General features: G+C 42.3%; 1 pseudogene; it reads left to right on the forward strand.

Moving 5' to 3' along the window:
- Nucleotides 1-227: 227 nt before the first annotated feature.
- On the forward strand, nt 228-851 carry LOC110577929 (annotated as a pseudogene).
- The last annotated feature ends 5,412 nt before the right edge of the window (nt 852-6,263 follow it).

Below are 6,263 nucleotides of genomic sequence, written 5' to 3' on the forward strand. Positions count from 1 at the left end.
TTCTTTGTATATTTAGAACACAATTGTTTTTCACATGTATCTTTTGGAAAGAGATCCTTTTTTTCAAGATTTTCTGAGTCTGGAGCTTGCTGTTTATTTTTGAGTTTTTCCTATCAGAGATCATAAGATTTTCATTTTAATAAATTGCAGCTTATCGATTTTTTTTTTTACAAATAACGTATGCCTCAGGATTGGAGTCGGCCTGGCTTGTGAGCTCCGCTGAGGAGCCGGAGGTGGGGCTGCAGTTACCTCCACGTCTGTCCCTGGTCCCTGGCCCCTGTGTGGGGCGACATTGAAACAGCCCAGTGAGTTCGAGGCCGGGTTGGGGAGTCCTGGTTCCCCAAAGTGGCGGTGCTGCGCCCCTCTGCCCAGCCCCATGCCAGGTCAGGCCCCCCGGACACAGAGACGCCACCGCTTCTCCAGAGCAGACCCCATCACCGACTCTGCAACACCCCACCCTGCCCCACAACAATCCATGCCTTCCAACACTAGAACAAACTTTTCAGAACATAAAACAAGAATATAGTCCTTATCAGAGGTGGAGACATGTAGAAGCTACTCTGAATCAGAGTGAAGCTTGTACTTTGGAAAGTCAGCCTCATTCCTCAGCACTCAGAGCCCCTAGTTCTCCAGGTTCCTCTGGGATGAAGAAGGACCCGCCCTCTTTTCCCCTCTGACAAGTCAGAATAATATGTGAGCATCTCTTAAAAGAGTATGAAGAGGAAATTCGGGAGGAGTATGAGCAAATCCTCAATACCAAACTAGCAGAACAATATGAACCTCTTGTGAAATGCACACATGATCAGATTATGTGACGATATGGGACAAGGACAACAAGCTATGTGTCCTGAAGCTTTCTTGCATATCTGGGTACCAGGTTTGACCTCAAGAGATGGCTGCTGTACACTTTTTGCAACTGGTTTGTTACCACATTTCAGCTCCAACTTGGCATCCTGTGAACATGTAAACGTTTCTTCAGGTGCATTTCATACAACTTGGAAGACCTTAAAATTTTCTGGTTGCCAGAAGCATATCTTTCTTTTCTGCTCATCCAATAAACAGCTGTGCCCTACTGTGATAGATTTTCCAAACAAAAATACCTGGAGCAGCAGTTTAGCAAAATATGCCCTCAGTGGCACTCAACAAATGGGGTTTCCCCAAGCACAGTTTTGTAAGAAGTGTGTGGGACTGTGTGTGTATATGTTTGTGTGTGTGTGTGTGTATTTTAAGTTATTATGTATATTGTGCAAATATTTTTTTTGATCTTGGGGGTTCTGGCTGTGAATTTGATGCATGCCAATTATAGTTAAAAACATTTGCTTGGTCTACAGAAGATCATTAATGTTTTGTGACCATATAAGTTGTCACGGTGGATTGTTTTATGTTGTAGGTGTTATTGTTAAATACAGGGACTGTTTCCAGGCACAGAATATGAATCATAAGTTAGGATGGACATTAGGGGTGATTATGAGGACATAGCAAAGGTCTATGGTCCTAGGTCTTCAAATGCGTGGTATGGAATTAGGACAAACTGGAGATGGGCCGTTTGACACATGGACTCTGCCTAACCATGTTGAAAAATACTTTGATTCCAAGCCTTCAAATACCCATGTGGAGTCTGTGCTCACCTCATTCACACAGAGAGCTCCTGGACACAGAACTGATAAAAAGAAAAGGTCTCCCTGCAGGAGGAGCATCAGGGTTTGCTTGGGCACACGACACAGGTGAGCATGGGGCTGGGCCAGCCCCTGGTGGCACTGCTACTTGGGAGGAGCCACTCTGCCTTTGTATCAGTTATTAAAAACAGAATTTGGACCCTTTGGTCAGGCTCCCCCAAATTCTTCTAAGAAGTGAGCATGTTCAACTGCTTGAGCTTTGTTTTGGCAACCCCCTGTCCAAAGTTGCTTACAGACTGTTCTTCACCTTGTTTCCAAGGCTGTACAATAGAAAGTAGCCTCTGGGGGTGCCTGGGTGGCTCAGTCGTTAAGCGCCTGCCTTTGGCTCAGGTCAGGATCCCAGGGTCCTGGGATCGAGCCCCGCATCGGGCTTCCTGCTCTGCGGGAAGCCTGTTTCTCCCTCTCCCATTCCTCCTGCTTCTGTTCCCTCTCTCGCTGTCTCTCTCTGTCAAATAAATAAAATCTTTAAAAAAAAAAAAAGAAAGTAGCCTCTGTTTTGAGGAGGCGGAAGTTAAGTATACATTTATTTTTTACTGTGACTTGTTCAGGACCCCATTTTACAAAATACCTTGTTTCCTTTATTATTGTTTCTGGAAAGGAAAGTTCTATTAAAATTGTCCTAGTTTGAATAGAGAACAGTTTTATTAATTAGGGCTTATTTTGAAAAATTCTGAGTTGAATTCAAGTGTATGCCAGTACCTTCCAACGTAAGGTAATAGTCAGAGACAGTGTTCTTATCACATGGCTTAGAGAAATTCTGGAATATTCTTATTCAAAGATTCCTTATTAATGAATGTCTTTGACTTAAATTTAACCAAAAACTGCAACATTATTCTTTGTACATTTTCATTATATACTGTTAACAAGCTTAGTTGCAAACAAATAAAATACTTAAGCTATTTGTTAAAATAATAGTAAGAATTTAGGCCTCGGGACCTATGGCTGTCATTGGTGAAGCGCATGATACTTGATCTCAGGGTCGTAAGTTTGAGCCCCATGTTTGGTGTAGAGATTTCTTTTAAAAATCTTTAAAAAATAATTTACGGGGCGCCTGGGTGGCTCAGTTGGTTAAGCGACTGCCTTCGGCTCAGGTCATGATCCTGGAGTCCCGGGATCGAGTCCCACATCGGGCTCCCTGCTCAGCAGGGAGTCTGCTTCTCCCTCTAACCCTCCTCCCTCTCATGCTCTCTGTCTCTCATTCTCTCTCTCTCAAATAAATAAATAAAATCTTTAAAAAAAAAAAAAAAGAAAAAAAAATAATTTATGTGTTCGTATTGTGTCTAATGTTCATTTTCACACTCGACATCATCTAGGTTTCTCCGATGTTATCATCTACACACTTGGTAGCTTTACATTTTACATTTAGGTCTGCAATGCATTTTGAGTTAATTTTGGTGAAGGATATATAGTGTTTTTCTAGATTTATTTATTTATATCAGGATGTCCAGTTGTTCCAGCGTCATTTTTTTTTCTTTTTTTTTTGGATGGGCCTAAATAACTCCGAGGAAGTGTAGACCAGTTATGGTTCCTACTGTGGTCTCAGGCCCTCCCCAGCCTTGCTGCAGGACAAGATTTGAGAAGGGAATTTTGTCCTTTGTGTCATCCTGGTGCCTGTCCTTAATTTACTGATTCGTTCTGAGACCCACAGCACTGGTGTTTTAATCCTGTTTCTGTCGCTAACCATGTGATTTTCGCCAAGCCACTTTATCTTTCTGGACTTCAGTTTCTTTTTCTGTAAGAACAACACAAAGATTGGACTAGGTCCTCTAAAAGCCTCTCCCTGGGACTAGAGTGTCACATATTGACTCCAAGCCTTCCTGTAATAGGCTAATACTTAGCTGGGGAGGGTTGTTGAGGATCGTATTTGAAAATAAAAATGCCTGATCTAGAAGACAAATACTTTGTCATCAGCTTGTCTTATATTTCACTTTTCATTGGATAAAAACAAAACAAAACAAACAAACAAAGAAACTTGTCATTTCTAGTGAAATAGACATTTACATTCCTGTTCAGAGAAAAAAAGAAAAAGGCCACCTCAACTAACAAATGTTTTTACAGTGTATATTCACTTAAAGCAGTACAGAGTGGATTAACATTGGCTGTTGTAGTTACATTATTAAAAGCTATGTATATATGTATCAGCTTGGACTTGTTTTTCAGTTTCTCCAGTATATTATCAAAAAAAGTTGACGCTCAAGAAGTGGTTTAAATAAACTTTCTGCTAGCTTTCCTTATCATGAGGGAAAAAGAGGTAGGACATGTGGAGAAGGGAATCCGAGGTGATATTTGGGAAGACAGACAGTGGGGGAGGGAGCCTCCATTAGCCGCTTCTGGCAAGTGATAGAGCAGCCGAGCACAAAATTGGAACTTTGAGAAGTCGGCTCCACTGAGGGACGTTGCTCCAGTGGCTAAGCAGGGGGTGGAACCCTAGTGGGACAGTGTGGTCTCAACACCCTTGGAGTCACAGAAAGACCGGGGGTGCCTTAGTGCGGCCAAGCTCCCAGGTAGTGGAGCGGGGAAGCCGGCTGCAGAGACAGAGCCGAGGAGTCAGCTCTCAGCTCAGGGTTGCCATAAACTGTGATCCGGGGCACAGTCAGTCCACTGATCCTCCAGCAGGGACCCAACAAGTGGCAGATCCGGGGAGACTCCCCTTCCTCCCCTGGGAGGAACGGCACAGGAGCCACTGGAGGAATCTGCTGGGTTCGGAGACTCCACACGGGATCGTGTTCCAGAGATAGAAACGCTCCGTCACAGGCCGAGTGGTCACGGGGTGCAGCCAGAGACTGGGGAGATGGGAGTCATTGACTGCTTTTTTCTGGGGGCTCAGTGAGGAGTGGGACCCCGAGTTCTCGGCTCCTGCGGGGTGGAGATTGGGAGGCCGCCATTTTCACTCTCTGTCTCCAAAGCTGTACAGAAAGCTTGCAGGGAACAAAAGCTCCTGAGAGCAAACCCGAGTAGATTACTTAGCGCTGCCCCTAGCAAGGGCAGGGTAATTACTCCTCGGGAAAAGACATTTGAGAACCTCGGCAACAGGACCCTTCGCCAAAAGATCAGCAAGAACAGCCAGCCGAGGGGCACCTGGTGGCTCAGCTGTTAGGCATCTGCCTTCGGCTCAGGTCATGATCCCAGGGTCCCACATCAGGTTCCCTGCTCCTCCGGAAGCCTGCTTCTCCCTCTCCCACTCCGCCTGCTTGTGTTCCCTCTCCACTTTGTCTCTGTCAAATAAATAAATAAAATGTTAAAATAAAAAAAATCAGCCAGCCATGACCAAGTTTACCAATCAATGGGAATGGCAGATCTCCAGCACTAGGGGAATACAGCACATGGATTTCATGGCTTTTTTTCCCATGATTCTTTGTTCTTTGAAAGTGAATATTTTTGATTTTCTTTTTTTCTTTTGCTTTTTTTTTAATTTTTCTTTTTCCCTTTTTCAACGAACAACTTATCATTCCCTTTTGAAAAAAAAATTATTTTTCATTTAAGAGTCATACTCTATCCCTTCATAGTAGTTTAATGTTATTTTTGGTATATATCTATATATGTTGTTCTCTCTAAAATTTTGGGATACAGTTGCTTGTAACAGACCAAAATATACCCTAAATCTCTAGTGTATGGCTGTGTTCTAGTCTCCTGCCTGATCACATTCTCGCCCTCCTTTTTTTCTTTATTCTCCTTCTTTTTTTTCTCAGACAACTTATCAATTCTTTTATATTTTTCATCTTTCCAGTCATATTCCATCCCTTCATCATATTTAACCTTATTTTTGTACATATGTGAGTTTTTCTTTCTTTAAAATTTGGGAGGCAGTTTCTTCTAACAGACCAAAATACACCCAAATTCTAGTGCGTGGCACTGATCTATGAACCAGCCTGATCATATTTGATCATATCCTGTTTTTTTTTTAATCTTTTTCTTTTTTTTTTTCTTTTTTTCTTTCCCTTTCTTTTCCCCCAGTTTCAGGGCTTTTCTGATTTGTTTAGTGTATATGTTTCTGGGGTCATTGTTACCCTCTTAGCATTTTGTTCTCTCATTCATCTATTGTGCTCTGCACCAAATGACAAGATGAAAAAAATCACCTACTCAATACAGGCCTTAGTACGATGTTGGACCCAGAGTTCAGAATCATGATTTTAAAGATACTAGCTGGGCTTGAAAAAAAGCATGGGAGATATTAGAGAAACCCTTTCTGGAGAAATAAAAGAACTAAAATCTAACCAAGTTGAAATCAAAAAGCTATTAATGAGGTGCAAGCAAATTGGAGCTCTGACTGCTAGGATAAATGAGGCAGAAGAAAAAATTAGTGATATAGAAGACCAAATGTTGGAAAATAAAGAAGCTTAGAAAAAGAGAGATAACCAACTACTGGATCACGAGGGCAGAATTCGAGAGATAAGTGACACCATAAGACAAAACAATATTAGAATAATTGGGATCCCAGAAGAACAAAGAGGGAGAGGGGCAAAAGGTATATTGGAGCAAATTATAGCAGAGAACTTCCCTAATTTGGGGAAGGAAACAGGCATCAAAATCCAGGAGGCACAGAGAACCCCCTTCAAAATCAATAAAAATAGGTCAACACCCCGACAT

Source organism: Neomonachus schauinslandi, unplaced genomic scaffold, assembly GCF_002201575.2.
Source record: "Neomonachus schauinslandi unplaced genomic scaffold, ASM220157v2 HiC_scaffold_1327, whole genome shotgun sequence".
Classification (NCBI taxonomy): Eukaryota; Metazoa; Chordata; class Mammalia; order Carnivora; family Phocidae; genus Neomonachus; species Neomonachus schauinslandi.